At 37.5% G+C, this 22,877-nt stretch overlaps 1 protein-coding gene across 5 annotated transcripts in view; it reads left to right on the top strand.

Moving 5' to 3' along the window:
* Window positions 1-6,707: 6,707 nt before the first annotated feature.
* Window positions 6,708-22,877, top strand: part of LOC117300816 (epoxide hydrolase 1-like) — a 50,762-nt gene continuing 34,592 nt past the window's right edge. For all 5 annotated transcript variants that reach the window (XM_033784652.1, XM_033784653.1, XM_033784649.1 and 2 more), the window contains exon 1: window positions 6,708-6,806. The gene's annotated coding sequence lies outside the window, so the exon portion shown is untranslated. The remainder of the gene's footprint in view (window positions 6,807-22,877) is intronic.

The following is a 22,877-nucleotide window of genomic DNA, read 5'->3' as shown; positions in this document are numbered from 1 at the left end:
CGATTCCAACATGGTTTTTGAAGATGTGTTTAGGCGAGCTCGTTCCTATCATCACGAATATCGTCAATCATTATCTGCTGCATGGTCATTTCCCAGAAGCAATGAAACATGCCCACATCACTCCCTTGCTTAAGAAACCTAACCTGGACACAGAACAACTCAAGAACTACAGGCCCATTGCAAACCTGTCGTTTCTGTCAAAGACAATAGAACGTGCAGCCGCTGCCCAACTTCAAAATTACCTCACCGACAACAATCTTCATGGACACTTCCAGTCCGCTTACAGAAAACATCATAGTGTTGAGACTGCCCTTCTACGTGTTCAAAACGACCTACTCCTGGATGCCGATAAGGGGCAAGAAGCTATTCTTGTCCTCCTTGAGTATTCATCTGCCTTCGACACGATCGACCTTAACAGCATGCTTCAGCGTCTTACGAACAGATACAGCGTGTCCGGTCACGCTATCGGTTGGTTTGAATCCTATCTAGAAAATCGCACCCAGAGTGTCGTCATCAATGGTGCTCTTTCGAACCCTCAAGTGCCATTCTGCGGTGTTCCTCAAGGATCTGTTTCTGGACCGTTATGTTTCACTCTCTACACATCCCCCTCGAAGACATCATCGAGGGCCATGATATCAATAGAATGTTGTACGCCGACGACACCCAGGTATACGTCATCACTAACGTCATCAACAAACTAAAATTGAATGAAGAGAAGACCGAGGTCATTCACATTACATCTCGCTTCAGAAGCTATGCCACACTTTCACCTATCTTAATTGGCAGTTTTCCAATAGAACCGGTTCAGAGAGTACAAGATCTCGGTGTCACTTTTCAGAACGATCTTCGAACGGACATCCATGTGAAAAATATCTGCAAAACTTCGTACCTCGCATTACACAAAATTGGACAAATTCGCAATCTTCTTGACAAATCCACAAAGTTCATTGTTCATTATTTAGAACTGGGCGTACGCCAAGTGGAATAATTAGTAACCATGTGACATTTATCAGGTGGCGGCCTGCTGCACACTCATGGACGTTATTTTTAGGTTTCCGTACGTCCCTTACGTTTACGTTATGGTATATACCGACTGAGACGAAAGCTGTTTTCGTGACATGTTTCAACTCATTTTTCAAAAACTGCAGCACTAGTACCTCGGCAAGTAGTATTTAAAGGGAAACATTCGACCACCACTATCTTCAAACCGCGTAAGTTTAATGTAAATCTGTGGACATTGTGTTTTGTGTACCCGCAGTCTTTAATGGAAAAAAATGGAAGATTTGAAATTTTGTGAAGATTGCACCTTCAGTTTTAATCCACTTTTTGTGTGTATTTTGTTATGGGAGGGAACACGACGCTTGTTCGTCTGATACTTTCTTTATAAAACGGCAATTATCATAGAAAGTCATGACTGAAGTAAATTTAATTTCTTTCTAGAATTTCCTGCAACATTGAAGGACATTCTATTCTTAGCATTGTCAATTTATTTTGAGACTCATCTGCACAGTTTCAGGTGGAGAGAATATTTCTGTATATTAATGACAGTAAATTGGATGTAAATTATTTTCTACATATTTGGACCAAACAAAACTTTCTGATTTTTTAAAGATAAAAATAAAAGAACAATACTCTGAATATCTATTGGTTTTGTTTGTATTATAAGCCAACAACATGGCGCTTTAATATGGCACGTAGAAAGATGGATCGAGTCCCAATGGAGATATAGTTTGAATACTTTAGATCAGTAGGAAAGGTTGAATATCAACTGAATAATTGATAATTGGGCACAACGCGTCAATCAATATTGATCATCCCAGCTTGAGGGCAGTGGAAACTATAGGTAAATACTCTAAATAATTATTAGCATAAAACCTTACGTGGTAACGAGTAATGGGAAGTAACGTAGTTTTCCGGAATGAAGTAATATTCCAAGATTTCGATTTCGAGACCTCTGAATCTGAAAGCACATCCGTGTGACAAGGGTATTTTTGTTCTTCCATTATTACCTCGCAACTTCGACGACCAATCGAGTTAAAATTTTCACGGGTGTCATATATTATTTAATGCATATGAGACACACCAAGTGAGAAGACTGGTCTTTGACAATTACCTATAGTGCCCAGTGTCTTTCAATCTGTATTTGTGTAGTGTTGCTCCACAACATGACAATATTAAAAGAACCGCTTATGTAAACTGCACTGGGGAGCTGTTGTTAGGATCGACCTCTTTAAAGGAGTTTAGCTTCAGAGAAAGAGGGAACTGTTCAACACAAACTCAAATAATTTTCGAACGACAAAAGTGCGGCAATTAAAATGAGTCGGTGACAAACGTCGAATTTATTGATAATAGTTTGCAGCACTTTAAGCATTTCAAAATGACAACGCTAGAAAACCGTTGCTAAAGAATAATGTATAATAATAACTTGCTTAGTCACTATGTACAACTTGCATTTGAATTCCTCAGGTGCTATCCAATGGATTGGGGCAAGCCTTTGCATAGAAACCACCAGATGAACAAACCCTGGTAGCATTGTGCCATACATATCCATTCAAAATGGTGTATGGGTGTTCACCTCTTCCGTAAATCGCAAAAGCTTGCCCGTGGTCCTGTGACATAGCAACTGTCTTGATAAAAATTCAAATTTAAGTGGTTACTTGTGATCAAGCACGTGCTTGTATTAGACAGACAATATTTAAAGACCCTGGACACTTCTGGCAAAGACTAGTATTCTCACTCGGTGCATCTCAACATGCACAAAATAACAAACCTGCGAAAATGTTAACTAAGTTGGTTGTTGCGAAGATAGTAATGCAAGACAAACACGCTTGTTACACGAAGTTGTGTGCTTTCAAATGCTTTCGGGACCTCATAATCTAATTCTGTGATCTCGAACTCAAATTCAAATAAAATTATTTTAATGGAAAATTACTTCTTTATTCAAAACTACGTAACTTTAGAGGGAGCAATTTCTCTGATTATTTAGTGTCCATACAGTGCCTTTAAATATAACTCCCAAAATGACGTGTATGTGATCTTCGCAATATTGAGCTTACGATTGAGGTCGCCCATTATGTAGCAGAGCTTCCCCTCATTGGTATCCTTTCAAGGCAATACATCTGTTTTAAAGTCACCAAGCGGGGTACCAGGAGATTATCAAAGATCAGTTACAAACGCTGAATTTCAAGTTGCTTATAAACATGGCTTCCCAGACCGCCGGGTCTTTGAAGACTCTTTATTTCTCTAGAGAAATGTACTTATTGGAAATTAGATAGACTTCAATGGGTGAACAAGTTGGTAAGTTTTCATAGGTAGATAACCTCGACTCATAACACTCACTAGATATAAAGACCACATCAGCCCAGTCCTTCATTCCTTGCATTGGCTGCCCATTGAATCTTGTATCATATTTAAAATATTGTTGTTTGTCTTTCATTGTGTCCACGGTTCTGCCCCTGAATATAATATCAGTCTCATTCAACGCTATGTTCCCTCCAGGCGTCTCCATTCTTTGGATTCCGGCTTACTTGCAGTGCCCAAAACGCGCACTAACTGGGGGGACAGGTCCTTTGTGCACGCTGGACCATTCCTATGGAATCAGTTGCCAAAACACATTCGGGATAGTGGCACCGTGGACACATTTAAAGACAAATTGAAATTTCATTTGTTTCAAACAGCTTTTCAGTAGTTTATTTCTTTTGTTTTCCTAATGTTCCCTCTTCCCTCTGTTGATTTGTTTCTGCTTTCTTCTTTTCATGCGCTTTGAGCACCTTTTTAGGTGGATACATGCGCAATATAAATTGTCCTTTTTATTATTATTATTATTATTATTATTATTATTATTATTATTATTATACGATCGAGGGGCTTCTATAAACCACGTTTAAGTAATAACATCAGTATGTATTTGTTATACTTTCTGTGAACGGTTCATTGAAAGTACAAACTCTAGTCATGTATAATTTATGTGACAACAGGAAAAATCCTTGGATATTTTTTTTCTTTTTCCACTTTGTTGTGAACGTCAATTTGGTTAATGGTTCTTTTGACTAATTTGGTTAATGGTTCTTTTGATTGTTCAGTTGACGAATCCCACTTTAAGGGAACATTACAGAATTGGTTTTTGCTAATAAAACAGTTGCTGGCAGTATGAGCACTTTATGTAATCCACCATAATATACAAAACTGACAAACTTGTAGAAGTTTGAGATCGATCGGCCATCTGGGTCACGAAAGAAAAGTGAAGAACCGATTACAAGTTTTGCATTGCATCGATGCCAAAATAAAAATGAATAAAACGCTCACTGAGAAATATTTCAAGGGATGTTTCAACTATCATAATCACTAGACCATGGAGGAATAAATTATTCCTAATTATTCTAATTTATTCCTCCATGATTAGACCGTATAACTTTTACGTAAATCTTTGTTTCTTACCAATTCTTTAACGTTCCTTTAAAACTAAACCAATAATACAGGTTTCTTGCTGTAGAGTCCAATCTGTTCACTGTGCTTTACTCAGCGTAGACCCATTTCTATAATTGGTGCTGAATATGGGTCACAATGCTACTGATAGTCAATTCCTCGCTACCAGAATAAATTATGCCAAAGTATGTGGCCAGGTGTACGTTGTGTTTTTTTTTTCTCACTTCTTTTATTCTCACTGATGCATGACGACAGCTGGGGTACAAGTACCTAACTTCACAGCAGATTGACGATCAGCTCTTGTCCAACACGTACAACTGTATTCACACATTCATGGAGGAAGGAAGAGAAGGAGCTCGAACGATCCGCAAAACCGCAGAGTAACAAAATAATACCCTGACAATGCCCCTGTCTGACCAGTGGAAAAAGATAGGAGACCTCCAGCTGGACGGCCTAATAACGAGCAGGATTACCTCTCTTTGTACAGAACGTGCGGTACCGCCGCTCTGCACCGTTGCCTTCGTGTAAAGTTGAATCATTGGAGACAAGAATTGTGAATATACATGTTTTCAATTACCGTTTGTGGTGTTTCACTGAAACATCGTGGCATATTTTTACATTTTTTTTTTACTTTCCGGTCACTAGCGGTGGTTCAAAATTTTGGTATTAGCATACGAGGGTGATTGGTATTCAATTGAGTTTTTCGATTTGGTGGGCACAAGTGTACACAAATTTTATCAGGTCTCAAAAAAGTTGTTTTTCTGTATTATATCCATACGACATACGACACGTAGTTGAGTGAAAAACCAAGTGCGCACGCGCAAACTCACATACGTGAGGTCGCCTATTGTCTGTATAAGGTATGTGGGTGATTACGAGGTGTCGTTAAACGACCGCGGTACCACGGGTTCGACTTTTGAAGTCCCTTCGTTCGAGCTCCATCTCTTCTTCCTCCATGGTTAAAGGCAGTGGACACTAATTACTCAAAATAATTATTAGCATAAAGCCTTACTTGGTAACGAGTAATGGGGAGAGGTTGATAGTATAAAGCATTCTTAGAAACGGCTCCCTTTGAAGTGACGTAGTTTTCGAGAAAGAAGTAATTTTCCACGAATTTGATTTCGAGACCTCAAGTTTAGAATATGAGGTCTCGAAATCAAGCATCAGAGAGCACAGAACTTTGTGTGACAAGGGTGTTTTTTCTTTCATTGTTATCTCGCAAATTCGACAACCGGTTGAGCTCAAATTTTCACAGGTTTGTTATTTTATGCATAATGTTGAGATACATTAAAGGAACACGTTGCCTTGGATCGGTCGAGTTAGTATTTGAAAATCGTTCTGTAACCGTTTGTTGTAAAATGTATATGGTTAGAACTACACAAATATGCCTCGAAATTGCGTAGTTTTCTTTTTACCCTGTCGACTAACACGGTCGGCCATTTATGGGAGTCAACATTTTGACTCCCATAAATGGCCGACCATAGTTCGCGACGTAAAAAGAAAACCGTGCAGTTTCGAGTGATACTTGTGTGGATCATTATATTTGATGAGAAAAACTATGTCGGTAACTGAACATGGATGGCACTGCTGGAGCTCCGTGGCTATAGCACGCACATTTAATTTTGAGCATTCTGTTGGACATAATTTTGTTATTTCCTTGTCCCTAAAGAACCTCCCCATAGACTCTGTAGACAATATTCCTTAGAGCACACCAGTTAGATTTCCCCTCTTCGGAAATCTTTAATTTTGTTTTCCCTTTTTGGTTTTGTTCTCGCGGTCCTCATGTAGTGATAAATCAAATTTGATATTAGAATCGACATACACATACTTGGGTTATGACAAGCTTGTCTGATAGTGATCGATGTGGTATACTCCGCTACTTACGAATTCATTGTATAGTGGGAAGGTACGCAATGTGGTGTTAGTGTCACCGATCTCAGCTCTCAGCTCTCAGCTCAGTGGATTTCAAATTGGAGTAACTACTGGAGTCTGGGCTCGCACTGCGTATTAAGTAAAGTGCAATACCTACCAAAAAGTGTAGTTGCTTGGAGCATGCATGTTTGATATATCCAAGGTCAGATCGTAAGACGGACTTTGCAAGCAAGTACATACTTGTTGTAGTAGGATGTATGCTAGTCTTGGTGCAAGACGTTTCTCGTTTCACGCACACCACGGCCAATTCACCGACAGCGCCCGCACCGACTCAAACGTTTTGCACCAAGACTAGGTGTATGCCCGCTTTATGTGAGTGGAGAGATTCAACTGCCCGAAGCTTAGTGGTAGCAGTGACCCACAGGAGACCCTTGGCCATCCTTGCTCTATATACATTGACATAACGACGGTGAAATACGTGGGTGAGACTGTGCGACTTCAATCGGCAGGTAAGAAAAGACTAAGATATGACTTTATTCTATTTTACCATTTTGACTTTTAGCAATCAGTTGAAATGTCTATGTTTATGGTATGAACTTGCAGACAAAATTTTCTGACTTCTTATGTTTTTACACTTTAATACGCAATGTTTTGCTCCGCCTGGAGTGTTGGTCAATGCTTCAACTCAGAGGCGTATATGAGTGGACTGTGGGGGTCTTTATGTATTATGTTTGTTTTTGCACAATACAAATACACATAAATAAATGATAAACTCCACATCTTTTAAATTTTTTTATCAAATGACATACATTTTTATTTGCCTGGAATTGCCTCCTTTTCATTATTGTGTTTTGCCTTTAGATTCTTAAATTGTGTTGAGCTATAGGCTATACTTCTGATAAGGCTACGTTATTATTTACTACTTCAACAAGTATCGTCGTGTGATGTTGGCACATATTCAATTTACAGGTCTGTGTAGCAAAAAAGGTTGAATTGCAACGATTTTCGACAGATGTCTCATAACGAAAAGCATATAAACATTTTCTGATATTATCACGGACAAAACACAAGCATGAACAAAATGGTGTAAAAATCTTTTATCAAAGGTCACGATGCAGGTTAAGGCACACCATGGAGGTAGAAATTCCCCCATGTCTTGGCCCAGCGTCTAAAAAATAGTGTAGGCCCTACCCAGTGTACCGTATAATACCTAATAAAAAGGTACGGAAAGCTTCAAATTAAAATAAAAGCACTATATACCCGACACGTAGACCTACCCCCCCCCCCCCCCCATCACGATGGCCCCTCGACCTAGCCTATCAAGTCTTGGTTATGTCGCTGGTTAAACGGGATGGGGTCATAGTTAATGTTGAGCGGGGCACAAATAATAACATGACCAGCAGTTAGCTTTCTATGGTTGTTATTCATCAACGACAAGCAACATACATTAAACGTGTTTGTGTATGTCTAGTGTTATGCATAATGCACTTAATGTTACCGCCTATGTCTGGGGCCCTCGGAAGGTTTAGCAACTATCTGACTGCAATCCACAGTAACCTACATTCTTGTGCTCGTTCAAGCTCTTTGTCCATTGTTTGAGCCATCAATGAGTTGTCGGTTTCAATTGACCAATGGGCCATATTTTTGACCGCGTGAGGGCGCTCTCAATCACTTCCGGGGGTATATTCATTCATACCCAAAACAGTTATTAAAGATTGGAACACATTACCACCACAGACATCTAATCCATCACGGACAATAAGACTTTTAAAGGAGCCGTTATAATCCACCTCTAAAACAAATTGAAACTACGGCGCAACACTAGTGACAGAACGCCTATTAATCTGTGCAGGGCGAATCGCGTATACCCCCGGAAGTGATAAAAGTACTATTTATAGCGCCCTCGCGCGGTCAAAAATAAGGCGCATTTAGTTCTTTTGCCCTTAAATTCCAGTGTCCCATCATAACCATTGTAGCTTTTGTTTATGTGTATGCTGGTGTATGTAGGCCTAATCTTCTTGTGCACTATTCTGATGCATTTAGGGTTAAGGGACCTCTGGGAAAAGTGTTGCGTGCGAACTGGACATTACATCCAAAATAGAAATATTTATATTGTTAATTACGCGCGCAACATTAGCATTTTACAGTCTGTAATATCGAGATATCTCTATTAATTAAATGAGGAGATTATCTCTTCTTCTTTTTTTTCATGGAGAAATTATTGTCTCTAATATTAAAAGATTAATATTAAGACTGATGCTATAAATATAATATGGACTAGACTAAAACTAGCTTGACTGATATTATTATTGTTTCCTGTATTCATCTTTTTAAGTCAAAAGATTGAGGTACTTATCATTGTATTGCCTCTCCCATACCTGCTGCAAGCGTATGGTGGCACTCAACTACGTCACTAATCAGTTCACCTTCAACATACAGTTCCCTATTATTATGGTTTGCATGTACAGATTGACATGTATCAATAATTCAACTGCATTTAATTGCCCTGGTAGACAGTTTTTAACAGGGCTAAGATTTATCTGGGGGCGGGCGGGGCCTATGCCACCAATTATAATAACGAATCGGACAGTACAGGTTAATAATTAATGTTACTTGCTCTACGAAGAAATTAGCGACGGTTTCTTCACTGCGTTTCCCTTTAAAATGTGATGTAAATTATGTATAGTGTTCCAGACACAGTAGGCTAATTGCTTGCAGTCGTACACGTCCAAACTGGCATTGAATAGTAATTACAGAGAAATAAGTTGCAGTTTGTCGTTTGTAGAGATCAGTCTGTGTAGATGATAACACAGACTGTGTCAATCAATGAAGATTTTATAATAATTATTTTTTTTAGGGGGGGGGGGTAGGGCATTATCAGAAACTGGACAGCATCGTCTTATGTTCTAACGGCACTTTGTCAAAATTGTGGAGCCTGACAAATACATAGCAGATTGAAAGGTTTTAAACTGAGCTCCAGACACATTAAATTAGTAAATGTGGACAGTTCTCACATAGATTTGACATCATGAAAACCCAATTAAGGCGTAACTTGGTCACTACAATCGAACAGGCTGTATCACTTTAAAGGCAGTGGACACTATTGGTAATTACCCAATTAGCAATAAAAACCTTACTTGGTGACGAGTAATGGGGAGAGGTTGATGGTATAAAACATTGTGAGAAACGGCACCCTCTGAAGTGACATAGTTTTCAAGAAAGACGTAATTTTCCACGAATTTGATTTCGAGACCTCAGATTTAAAACTTGAGGTCACGAAATCAACCATCTAAACGCACACAACTTCGCGTGAAAAGGGTGTTTTTCTGTCATTATTATCTCGCAAGTTCGATGACCGATTGAGCTCACAGGTTTGTTATTTTATGCATATGTTGAGATACACCAAGTGTGAAGACTAGTTTTTGACAATTACCAATAGTGTCCACTTCCTTTAATCAGACAGTAATTACTGAACCAATTACAATGGTCGTGTACGGATTAACTTCGATTATATAATTGTTTATTTTGATTTGTCCTTTGATTTTTACTTTTCACAGAACAAATTCGACCTTAAAGGCAGTGAACACAATTGGTAAATACTCAACACAGTTATTGGCATAAAACCTCACTTTGTCATGAGTAAAGGGGGGAGGTTGATAGTATAAAACTCTGTGTGAAACGGCCTTCCTCTGAAGTGACGTAGTTTTCGGGAACGAAGTAATTTTCCACGAATTCGAGACCTCAGTTTTAGAATTTGAAGTCACGAAATCAAGCATCTGAAAGCACACAACTTTGTGTGACCAGGGTGTTTTATCTTTCATTATTATCTCGCAACTTCGATGACCAAATTGAGCTCAAAACTTCACAAACCCTTTTATTATTTTATGCATGTTGAGATACACCAACAAGTGAGAAGACTGGTCTTTGACAATAATTACCAATAGTGTCCATTGTCTTTAACTTTTGTTGTGATCATTAGTAGAAATTAGACTGAATATGATGTAAAAGGGCAATTAATTGTTTACACATCAATTGGTTATATAATGCTGAAACAATCATGAAAATTGGCGCAAAAACAGCCGTCAACATCAGTGATGACTAAAACCCATAAAACCTCGCGAAAACTTCTACGCCACCTGTGCACAAAATAATTACCAGAGTTCACACATGCGCACAAAGTAAACTTTGCCACAGAACGTAGCGCTAGGCGGCGCTATACGATCTTTGGTTTGTATCCACACACACAGTAAAGTACACCACACACAGTACACGTGTAGTTCACAGCCAGCACAATCTTCAATCAGGTGAGGCTACCAAACTTTCTTCGTTGTTTTAAACTTTTCATTTAATCATTTTAATTCATTCATATCAATCCATGCTTATGCTCATTACATCCGCAAACATCCATAGGTACTTATTGTGCTGTAGATTTAAGGAATTTCATTGCGTAAAATTTGTAAATTTACAGTCTGAAAATTTGTAATTGTGTGGGTCTCAAAATTGAAGTTGACGTTATGTTGCAGTACACTCGTGCACGCGTAATCGTGTACATGTAAATGTGTATGTAGGAGTGAATGTTCGTTGCTATAATGGACGGATGTATGTAAGACAATCACTGTTGGAAATGAATAGTGTGTTTGTTGTTGGGCGCTCAATGATGTAGTTTAAACTGTGTGTGACTGTACTCATAATCCCCGTTGACCAAGCTATTCTGTGTCACTGCCATTAGGACCTACATGTATAACAGAGTCTAGAGTTAATTGAGATTGTATAAGACGAGGCTCAAACTGTATTAAAGTTAGTAAGAGCAGAACTCTTCAAAGTCACCTGGAAATAGATTTGTTTTTTCTTTCAAACATAAGAGTATATGCTTACAAACAATAAAACAATTGTTTTAGTAATTGTTTGCTACCCCTTTTGTGACGTCAATCGAGGCAGACTTTGCCTGCAATGCGTATAGTAAACACACGTGCAAAGTACATGTACGTCCAAGTCGTGAGTTGGTACATTTCAAAAAGTGTTTTTCTGCATTCAGCAGCAATACACCTGGTCGGCATTGCCGGAAAAAAAAAAAAAAAAATTGGAAACGTACAAACTCACGACTTGGTCCGTACATGTACTTTGCAATTGTGTTTACTCTACGCATTACAGGCAAAGTCTGCCTCGATGACGTCACGAACAGCGCCCTCTAAGGTCGGGGTCTACTCTTAAATTTGTAAATAACATAAGAACTGATTTTTTAAAACCTTAGTTAACTGTTTATTTACATTCCACTCATCAAAACACATATATTAATGACAAAAGCTTTATTTTGAAAAAATACCACTTGCAGGTGACTTTAACCCTGGTGACTTCACAACTCTCAATTCCTTCCAGGTCGCATTGAGAGGGGAAGGAACCGTCTAGTATTTTATTTACTTCACCTGTACAACATACATCCTGTGAATATATTCTGTACATGAGAGTTGGAGAGCGGGCATAACCTCGCAGTGCGATCTTCACACCATACCTGTAAAAGTCTTTAAGTCTGCATTGTACTTGGAAGATGTATTGCACTAATGCACTGCAGTTAATCCTATAATATACTAATGGATAAAATGAGTAGAATATCGGTAGGGTTTTCATGGCAGGTGTCTTGAATTATGCAACTCATGTGAAATTGTTTACATGTAAATGGCCGTAGTAGTTGCTGGTTCGAATGTACTAATCTGTATTCCTCACTACTTCCTGCACAAACCTTCAACAGATCAATGTGTAGTTTAACCATATTGATTGTATTGTGACATCGCTTGTTGTGAAATCAGCCCCCCCCCCCCCTGGAAATACTTGTTAGTCGATGGAGACGAACTGCAAAATACAATTACACTTCGAAACGTTGGACAATCTTGTTAGCATGGGCAGTCAATGAACCACAGCGTTGTTGCAACCAACAAGTTCTCGATTTTAGCATCGAGAGAAAGCAGAGGAAAAAAAACCTTCCTGATAAAAGGTTATAAGTACTCCTATTTTTCATTTCTTTTAAAACCTTTTTTCTCAATTTTAAGCAAAACCTTATCTAGATGTCAAATCCGTATCAATGTAGCGCTATCTGCATGCAGAATACAAACACCATTATTATGATTTAAGAAGAAATTCGATACACAGAATATTTTCATCGTGAATTGTGGTTTTAATGCGTTAGAGTTTTACGGTTTATAGTTTACAATGAATGAAATCATTCAATAATTTATTACCAAGATTTAAGTAACATTAATGGTGAATCTATCATAGAGTTCTTTAACAATTACAAGTCTCTAACCCTTGGCAGCACTGCCCCTTGACTCTGGAATGATTTCCTAATACAGTGCTAGTCTTGATTAGTGACGTTCATTTTGTTAACGTAGTCACCGATATACTGTCCACGATTTACTGTCCACGGCACGAATTACTGGAGAAGAGATAGTTTCACACAAGCATCCGGCTTTTTCTTCCTTTCGTTAAACTGAAGTATAATGGTCAATCGACAGTTTCCTTTGCGTTTTTGTTGAACACTGCAAGATCTGTCGAGATGCAAAGGTTAGGTATGGTACATGCCAAACAAGGCAGTGTCCAAAGTATGGTCAACTTCTTCATCAGAATGGTTGGGCAAGTCGTTAAGCCCAATCTGACCAGATCGTCTTGTGATTGATTGTACAGTTCTTCTTCGGAAGACGATCGGAGCATCTGGTCGAAACGTCGAGTTGAAACCAACAGTTCTTTTTCAGAACCACCATAATTCCTTGGGAGATTATCATGTTGTTACCGCTAACTTTATATTATAGTGTCCAGTTCGTGTTTTAAAGGCAGTCGAGTGTTTTCCATCGAGCCTATGGGCCTTTTAGGCTAGAGGCTATAGGCTTTCATCATCAGTGGGGTTATTCCCATTACAGGTTGAGAATGGTCCTCCTCAAGCTTTTCTATCCAGAGTTCGATTCTGGTTTCTTCCGGAGATTTTGTTAGGTGTTGGACATGTTTTTTTTTTAAGAAGACTTCTTGATTTTTGCCGTGCGGCTGGATGATGACATCCATGGATGGTTGGTTGGTATCGTTCACCACAATTAACACGCTGCTTCGATCCCGATGTATTTCAGCCTTGCCCAGTCCATCCGCGTGTCAGCCTCCCAAACATCTGTTGTTGCGCCCTCTACCGGTGACTAATCTAACCAAACAGCGTGACCAATCAAGACAAACACAGTGCATCAGCTACTCCTCTTCCGTAAAGCTTTTAAGAACTCTGAAAACTCAGCTTTGTAGGCTCTGATCAGAACTGTGTTACATCCTTGAAGAGTACGATCGAGCGCAACTCTTCGTCAGTCTTCAAGTTTAACTTTTTTTCAAATTGACGTAACATTTCTAATAATATTTAGAATGGTACGTCATCGAACGTTTTATGGTCAGTCTGTACACTTGTGTACATGTAGTTTTTATAAGGGATGTTAAATTTGCATCAGGGGTAAATAATATTAATGTTGGTTATACCCCATACGTCGATGTGTGTTAGCACTGTATACTTAACTTTCCCGAGTCCTGTGAAAAAATATCACAAACATGTAATTTTTAGTTCATTCCCTATTTTGTTTGGCATTCAATCAAAACCACACACTTATTGTATTAAATTGTTAAAATGTACTCTTCGTTAGTATTCAAATGTAATATTTTTCAAAATCCAAAAACGTTCTATTGACGTAACATTTCTAATAATATTTATAGAATGGTACGTCATCGAACGTTTTATGGTCACTAAGTACATTTTAGTACATTTGATTTTAAGTTCATTCCCTATTTGATATGGTATTCAACCAAAATCACATTGAATTTGACCTTTTGACAGGCAAGAACATTCCCCAATGAAATGAACAGACCAATGTCCGATGACGTCCCGTTTGGAATTACACTCTGAAAGACCTTAAAATTAAACTACAGTACACATTTTTTTTGTTTTAATTTTGGTTAGAGACTTCAATTTTAACATCAGGTTATGAGAACTCTATCTTGGAAAATAAATGATCACAAAGTGGAATTTGACCCGAGAGCATTTCTTAAAAAACGCTTGATATTCACTTTGGAAATTATTGGCAATGCAAACTGTTGCTTGGATGCCTACAGCAGCTTTAGATAGTATAAAGCATGTTGAGAAACACCTCACTTCTACAAGTGTGATTATGTTAAAAGATATCAGCTTGATGCCTACAGCAGCTCTAGATAGTATAAAGCATGTTGAGAAACACCTCACTTCTAGAAGTGTGATTATGTTAAAAGATATCAGCTTGATGTGCACCAAAAGTTGAATCTGAGAAGCTTTACCGCATAACGTTTCTCAGATTGTGTTTGTCTATAAGGGATTATTTTTCCTGCGTGGACATCGCTCTGGATTGTCGGCGATATCACAAAAATCGTGACAAACTTTTTACAGATTAGTTTGTTGGTCTACATGTACATTTATATAGGACTATAGCAACCGAACGGTTATAACGACAAGTAGTTATTTATTGTATATATTCAAATACTATATTATGTGGTTAGTCGGCTAAATATGTACCAATCGTGGGTCCGATTTTATATCTTAAAATTGTATGAACGATGACAATAATATTTACCGGGTACCAACCGGCTGGTATCAAACGCGGGATAGTCACAATAGCTTTATTCCATAGCTTGACATGGCAACACTATATACATAAACTGACAAACCTGTAGAAGTTTGATCAGATTATTGAAACCGAGTACACATTTTGCATGACATCGATTTAAAAACAAATGAATAAAACGCTCAATGAGCGATAAACTTTAACTCCAAACAGGAAGATAGGTTTACATATTATTTCTAAGGCAGAAATATTTTAAGGGATATTTATAATATCATTATCATTAAACTATGTAAGTTTTATGAAATCTGTGATCTTAGAGGTTTTTTTCTTACCAATTCTGTAATGTCCCTTTAATGTATAATAATTAATATTTGTTGTGCATTACCTAAACAATTTTAAATAATAAGTGACTTTTTAACATGCCGAGATATTGTCTGGAGATATTTGGGTTCATTAATTACCCAGTATTGATCTATTATTCCCTTAACTATTTATATTATTAATGGCTTCTTACATAGCGCTCATCCGTCACCCCGTCACGCTCAAGGCGCTTCAACGTTTGGTAGTTTCCTGCAATGTGTATTAGACTACCTTTGACGTATGGTATCTACTCCTTTAAGTCAAAACACCATGTTATGATTTACAAGATAATGTGGCACAATGTGACAATTATAGGGGCGTCTCCGACTTTATCCCAAGGGAGCAAACAGGCAAAAATCAGTAATACCTATCATAATTTGTGTGGGTTTTTTTCCAAATAATTTTGAAAATCTTAAAGCTGTTTCACATTGTATTAAATACATTTTTTTTAATTTGATGTTTGTTTGTAGTTGCTGGGTACCTCGGAAAAAACAGTGTTTCACTGAGAGGTCTCCCAAGGGTAAAGAAGAAATGCGTAAAATAAATAAATAAATCACATCTTTGACCTGATCCCGCTATTATATTATGTGGAACGGTCCATTCTAGGAAATTAATTAATTTTAGCCCCTAGACATCTGACGTTGAAGTTTTGTCGAGTTTTGTCGAGTTTTGTTGCTTAAAAGTGCAAGTAAATAATCAGTGATGTTTAATGTTGTATATGAAGACAAATGTTTTTATATACAAACATTATCGAGTGCTAAAATGGTAGCTATAAACGATTATCATAGTATTTACTTCGTACAGATGAACTTGTGTTACCAAGAGCAGTTTGTACCGAGTGCCAAATGGCCGGTATGAACGATGTTCAAAGCACAGATGAACTTGAATAAACAATGAATGTAGTTTTACCGAGTGCCAAGTGGCTGGTATGAACTATGTTCATGTTCATAGTAAAGATGAACTTGCGTTAACAATGGTAGTTTTTTACCAAATGCCCAAACGGCTGGTATGAACTATGTCCATAGTACAGATGAACTTGAATAAACAATGAATGTAGTTTTACCGAGTGCCAAATGGCTGGATATGAACTATGTTCATAGTAAAGATGAACTTGCGTTAACAATGCGTCGTGTGCCCGGCAAAAGGACGTAAGGGAAAGTTCCCGGCAGAAGGACGTAAGCAATTTATGTTAAAATTTGTGTTTCAAGAATTATGAGCGGGAAAGTTTGGTAAATTTGTTGCCATGCAAAAGTCATTCTAGAAAGGTTAAATTCTGCATGGGGAATGGGGAAACATGTCTTCAGGGTAATTCTAGCAAAAGAACAAACAAAAATGACATATTTTTCATGTCAGGAGCCATTTTGTTGCTTACGTCCTTTTGTTACTGGGACGAACTACTTTATGTTCCCGGCAAAAGGGCGTAAGGCCTTACGCCTTTTTGCCGGGCACACGATGGTAGTTTTTACCAATGGCCCAAACGGCTGGTATGAACTATGTTCATAGTACAGATGAACATGAAAAAACAATGAATGTAGTTTTACCGAGTGCCAAATACCTGGTGTCAACGATGTACACATAGTGTAGATGAACTTGTATTAACATTGGTAGTTTTTACCGAGTGCCAATTGGCTGATATCAATGAGGTTCACTTCATAGTGGAGATGAACTTATATTAACAATGGTAGTTTTTACCGAGTTTTTCTTTTGCCGGGTGCAATTCTAGGATTGTTTTTGATTAGAGCAAATAAATTTATATCAGCGACATTTTATATTTGTGTTACTTACTTCAGACATATTAGTTTTTAACATAAGTGATTATAAACTTATATCAACATTGATATTTTAAATAATACGTGCGTTCGATAAGCTTTCCTCGGTTGAACCTAGTATGGTCATCGTGTTTAGCCTCTTATAGCAACCGATCCAACTTCCGTTTCCCGCAACCAATGCATCTTGGGACAACCGACCGGAACTATTCCAAAGTGTGCGGTAATTCTGAAACTTGTGGATTAACGAACAGATAGTAAACTAAAGAGTTCAGGCTAAAACTGCAACGTAAATTGTTAAATCCAACGTTGCTACAAAAGCATCAACGGAAACGAAAAACTTTAATAATCAAAATTCGCTGGTGTAGGGGTGAAAATGTATGTCAAACGTACTTAAAGACCTCCGCTGAGTTAAAAACAAGAAACGTATCGTTGTGAGTACTTGGGTCAGATCCGAGTGAGCCCCAACAATGACGTAAATTCTACTCAAACCCACTGGGGTCGGACCCTTGACCCGGGGAGCTTATCGAACGCACCATTATAGTTTTACAATAACGACTATAATATTCACGACGATATTGAATATGTAGTTTTACCAAGCGCAGACGACACAGTTTTTAATTGGTGCTGATAACTTTTTTTTTTTCAATTTTTTTTTTTCAATAATATATAATTTTACTATGTGCATTGTAAGTATTGTTTGAAGCTTTGCATGTTGTGGGGAAATAAGAAGAAACTATACATAAATAGTAAACTTGCGGGTACAACCATTTGTAAATATTTTAGGATGAGATGTAAATTGTTTTACTCTTTGCTGATAAACATAATAACTTAACAGCACTTTATCACACCGATGGTGTCTCAAAGCGCTCAGTGTTTATATAACAAGTTATGTGGAGCTACAGTTTTGAAAGATGAGAACTATACTAGTTCTTTGCTCCCACCATGCAATGGTTTACACTATACTGGCACAACATGCAATGGTTAAGTGTTCTGCTTGAGAAACAGGTGCCACGACCAGGACTCGAACCCACACTCTGCTGATTAGAAACACCACAGCTTGAGTCCGATGTTCTCATTTGCTCGGACACGATACGCCACCGACGCTAATTCACCAAAAGTGCAAACGATGTAGACTATATAGTTTTTACCTCATGCAGATAAACAGCTGTCACATTGATAATTAATATATAGTTTTGCTAAATGCAGACAATGTACATGTACATAATTTCTAGTTTGTGCAGATAAACGTGTATCTATGGTGTAAATGAACTTATTCTTCAAGTAGGCTTGAATCATTGTTCTGGTTGGCCAATATAGTTTTGCCAAGTGCAGGCGACGTATACGGTTTTTACTCGGTGCAGATAAACTTACATCACCAGTGATATTTAATATATAGTTTTACAGAGTGCAGACGTTGTACGTATTGTACATAAACTTTTATCAACGAGGTTTATAATACACTTGGTGAAGATAACTTATATCAACATTGATGTTTATGAAATAGTTTCACAAAGTGTACACGATGTACACATTTAAACTTGGTGAAGATTTACTTTGGTGTTTATGAAATAGTTTCACAAAGTGCAAACGATGTGCACATTTTATAATTGGTAAAGATATACTTTATAAAATAGCTAGTGCAGACGATGTACATATTTGTAACGTGGTGAATAGAGACAAATTAATATCAATGATATTATTTAAGTTTTAAGTTTTACCAAGTGCAGACATTATTCCTAGTTTTACTTTGTGCAGATAACCTTAAAATATATCAACGATGATATTTAAAAAAAAAAAATTGTCAAGTGCAGACGATGAACACTTTTTTAATTTGCTGTAAACTTATATCATCGATGATGACATCAAATATTTTTACCCAGTGTAGTTTTGCAGATAAAATTACCTCCATGATCAGGAGGTGTTGATTTAGATATTTTTTTCTCTTTTTTTATGACTTATTTGGAGCAAAAACCAAATTAGAAAGTAACCAACGTGGTCATCTGGTAGGCCAATCAACTGGCTGCTGAGTAGAAAGGTAGCATTCTATGTGTATAAACATAACGATTACCAGTTGAATGACCCAGCAGAGGTTTTCCTACATGCGTAATACAGTAAAACACACTCAATACAAGAATTGTATAAAATAACCACCTGTGAACCCAACTACATGGAGAAAATCACATAACACAGAGAGACTTGGCAAGGCTTGAAATGGAACCATACGAAGTAACAAAAACCTGCTTGTCACCTGATCTCACTGCACTGTTCTCCTGCCAGCAGTTCTAGGAACCACACCACTAGGAACAGTATTCACAAGTGCTCTAGTAAGGCAGGGAACTAGGTTCAACTGCTTACAACCACCAAGAACTCGATGTGTACATCAAGGGAAGCTCCTTACGGCAGATAAACTTATAATGATCAACGATTGTATGTCAAGTATAGTTTTACCGAGTGCACGCCTTATAAATAATCTACCTAATAGCTTTTACTCGGGTGCAGATAGAAAATGCTAGCTGTATGTAGTACTATTGTTTGTTGGTTTTTAGTGCATATAAAATGTTTTTTCTTTCTCCATGGATGTACATAGTTTTTACTTTGTGTAAATCAACTATACACCAATAAGGATAACATTTCTACCTCTATGGTTTAACTGACTGCAGTCGACACGTAGCATCATATCAACGTGGAAATTAATAACCGGTAGTTTTTGCAGGCTGCAAAATAAGTCGATGTATATATGTGCAGCTAAACTTATCACTTATAATATTTAGTATAGTTTTCACCAAGTGCAGTTGAATAAGTAATTTAACTTAATAAGTAATTTAAACAGAGGCGGACGTAGTCTGTTATCCCGAGTGCAAGAGTAACAACAGTTGTTATAGATTTTATTTTTTATTTTTTATTTTTATTTTTTTTTTTTTTGGGGGGGGGGTTATCAATGCAAGGTTTCAATTATGCAAACAACAGTCTTGGCCTGACGTTTGCATAGCAACCGGTAGTGTTTACATATTGCAAAATAGCTTGAATCATCAATGTATATAGTTTTACTAAGTGCAGCTAAACTTATCACTTATGATATTTAGTATAGTTTTCACCAAGTGCAGTTGAATACGAGATTAAAACGAGGGCACGTATAGTAGTCGGTTAAACCGAGCGCCAAAGTAACAACTTTTGTTATAGAGGTTTTTTTTTAACTGAGCGCAGGATCATTGCAAGGTTTCAAGGATATGGCATAAGTAAAGGAGGTTTCGACCTTAGCATAGTCCTTCTCAAAGGCCTAATGACAACACAACCAACGTGAACAGTAAGTGTAACAAAAGCAGTGAAAATATATGGGTGGAGCTAGAAATTACACCGACAAAAGCCAGGGTTAAACGATGAATAGCCAGAGCTGAAGAGCAGGCAGCAATCCCTTCATCTTGGGGAGTGTCTGTGTATAGAGAAGACACATCAGAAGTACCGATGATGGCTGTGTATACCTTTGATTTCAATATCAAATAAGTAAGGTATTCAGTGACATCCCATACAGTCAACATAAGATAACATTTTAGAAATTGCTGACTGAAACATTCAATGCACCTTTTTCTTGAATCGGCTATAATTTTTAAATTCTGCGTGGGACGTGTTGTTGGACTTGGTTGGACCTGTTACAACGTGTACTACATGGACATAGGACGGCAATACAGGCTCTACGTAGCTGCGTGTGTTTGAATCCATATACAATTGGATTTATGGCAGAGTTACATGAAATCAATATAGAGGTGATTTTATCAAGGCATTTCGATAAGTCGTAATTACCACCAAAATAATTAGTGTAAACTATTAAGAGCCTTAAGATTAGACCTGGCAGAATGAGAATGAAGAAGGCTACTACGACGAAGCTGAGAGCTTGGGTGACTTTCTTGTGAGCTCGATACAGCTCTTGAGGTAGCCCCTGGACTCCTTGTTCTTCAAGATGTTGAGCTCCTGACTTCAAATTGATCATGATCTTGATGTACATGAAAGCCAGTACAATGCAAGGCAATACAAACGTCGCGATTGTTTTCACTACTTGTTGTACAAGCAAACCAGGGTACTTGTCGTTTGTTGGTATTGTGCAGTTATCGGATACGTACAGGATGATAAAGGCTACTGTAAACGGTATCTCAGTAAGAAAAGAAATCACCCAGACGGAACACAGCAAAATAATGATCTTTCTTCTTGTCAAGAAACTTGAATGCTGGAATGGGTGAATGATCCCAATGTAGCGTTTGAATGATGCTAAAGTCAGACTCAGTATTGAGCATGTAAACAAACTTTTCTCGAAGCACTTGATCATGAAATGGCTGTTGAAGTTGTGGATGAATGCTGTAGTGCAGTATCCGAGAACGATTTTGGAACGAAAATAAAGTCCAACGAATGGTTCCAAGAAAGCCATAACTGAAACGCAAACGTCCACCGAAGCCAGGTTAAAAAGCAGACAGTTGGTTACATTATGCATTGATTTAGTTTTTGCAATTGTCAAACACACTAGAAGATGATCGATTACACCAACGCAACCCTCAGCCAGCTGTACATAGTGTAGCTTGGGATTAAGTTCCATAGTTTCAAATCGGTTCTAAAAAGTCCCTGGTTGAGATTTAGTATTGGTGAAGATTTTGAACAAGACGAAACATCTGCTTTCCTCAAACTTTGAAGAGATTTAGAGTCAAGCAGAGAGCCTGGTCGGGCCTTTATACAGATTCCTCCCCTAGGTGTGGTATGTACAGGCAACATAACCACGCGTTGCATAGTTGGTTGACGTTATACCAAACTTATTAACAGCAATTATAATGACACCCTGTATCAAAATAAGTTATAAAGGTAGTTTTTGAATCATAATCATTTGCCGATTAAAAAAAACAAAAAACAGAAGTACAAGAAAGTGTGACCAGTGACTAATTCGTAATGTCTTGATAAATAATCTTTTTAGAGTACGTTAATAATTTTTATCTACATTAGTTCTTTTTCTATGTAAAGTTACTGTCGAGTATTATTATAATTTTGTTTCTTGGTTAAAGCTTACCGTTAAGTATTACCTGTTAAGTATTCAGTAATTTTAGCATACATAGGTAAATATATTTAAAATTACAAAGTCTGGTGAATGTCGGGTTTAATTTTCCTACCAAACCTTTACTGAAAACGAGCCGATCGTGTTGTTTCCTCCATTGTATTAAATCGGATCCCCTTTAAAGTAACTGTTTACACTTTCTCCTATTCCCATCTCATTTAACCCCTCTCCCTGATGTAAGAACAAAGGCCACTTAACAAGAAATAATATGCGATAATATTCATGGCCTAATGACTATCCTAGGGATTGAGGCTTATAACAAGGTTAATTACAAGAGACCACACGAACGCCATAATGCATATTGAAAGGGTTGCTTGCACAACATGGAAACCACAACAGTTAGCTATAATCGCGTTTTGGGAACGATCCAAAATAACCGGCATCAAGACTCGTAATAAAGGTAGTTTTTATTGTGTTCAGAGTACCTGGTATCAACTATTTACATATTTTTTACTTAGTAAGGCCTTATATTTGAATAATTATATCAACCATGACAGTAAAAATCATGTTCATAGTGATAAATTGGGTAACTGATAAGACTGAAGGAGTGTCTACGAAAACGGCTTCACCATTTTGATTTATGTGGGATAATGAATACTTTTTTACATCAATGTTTCTACAAGGTAGTTAATGTTATACTACTATAAAACTCTTAACCCAATGTAGTCATCAATTACTCTGAGGTCATTTCAGAATTTTTGACTGAAACATTCCATGTACAGTTCCTTGACTCGACTATTTTTAAGTTGTGACTTG

The sequence above is a fragment of the Asterias rubens genome, chromosome 16 (assembly GCF_902459465.1).
Source record: "Asterias rubens chromosome 16, eAstRub1.3, whole genome shotgun sequence".
Taxonomy (NCBI): Eukaryota; Metazoa; Echinodermata; class Asteroidea; order Forcipulatida; family Asteriidae; genus Asterias; species Asterias rubens.
The sequence above is the reverse complement of the archived record's forward strand: the minus strand, read 5'-3'. Positions and strand labels throughout refer to the sequence as shown.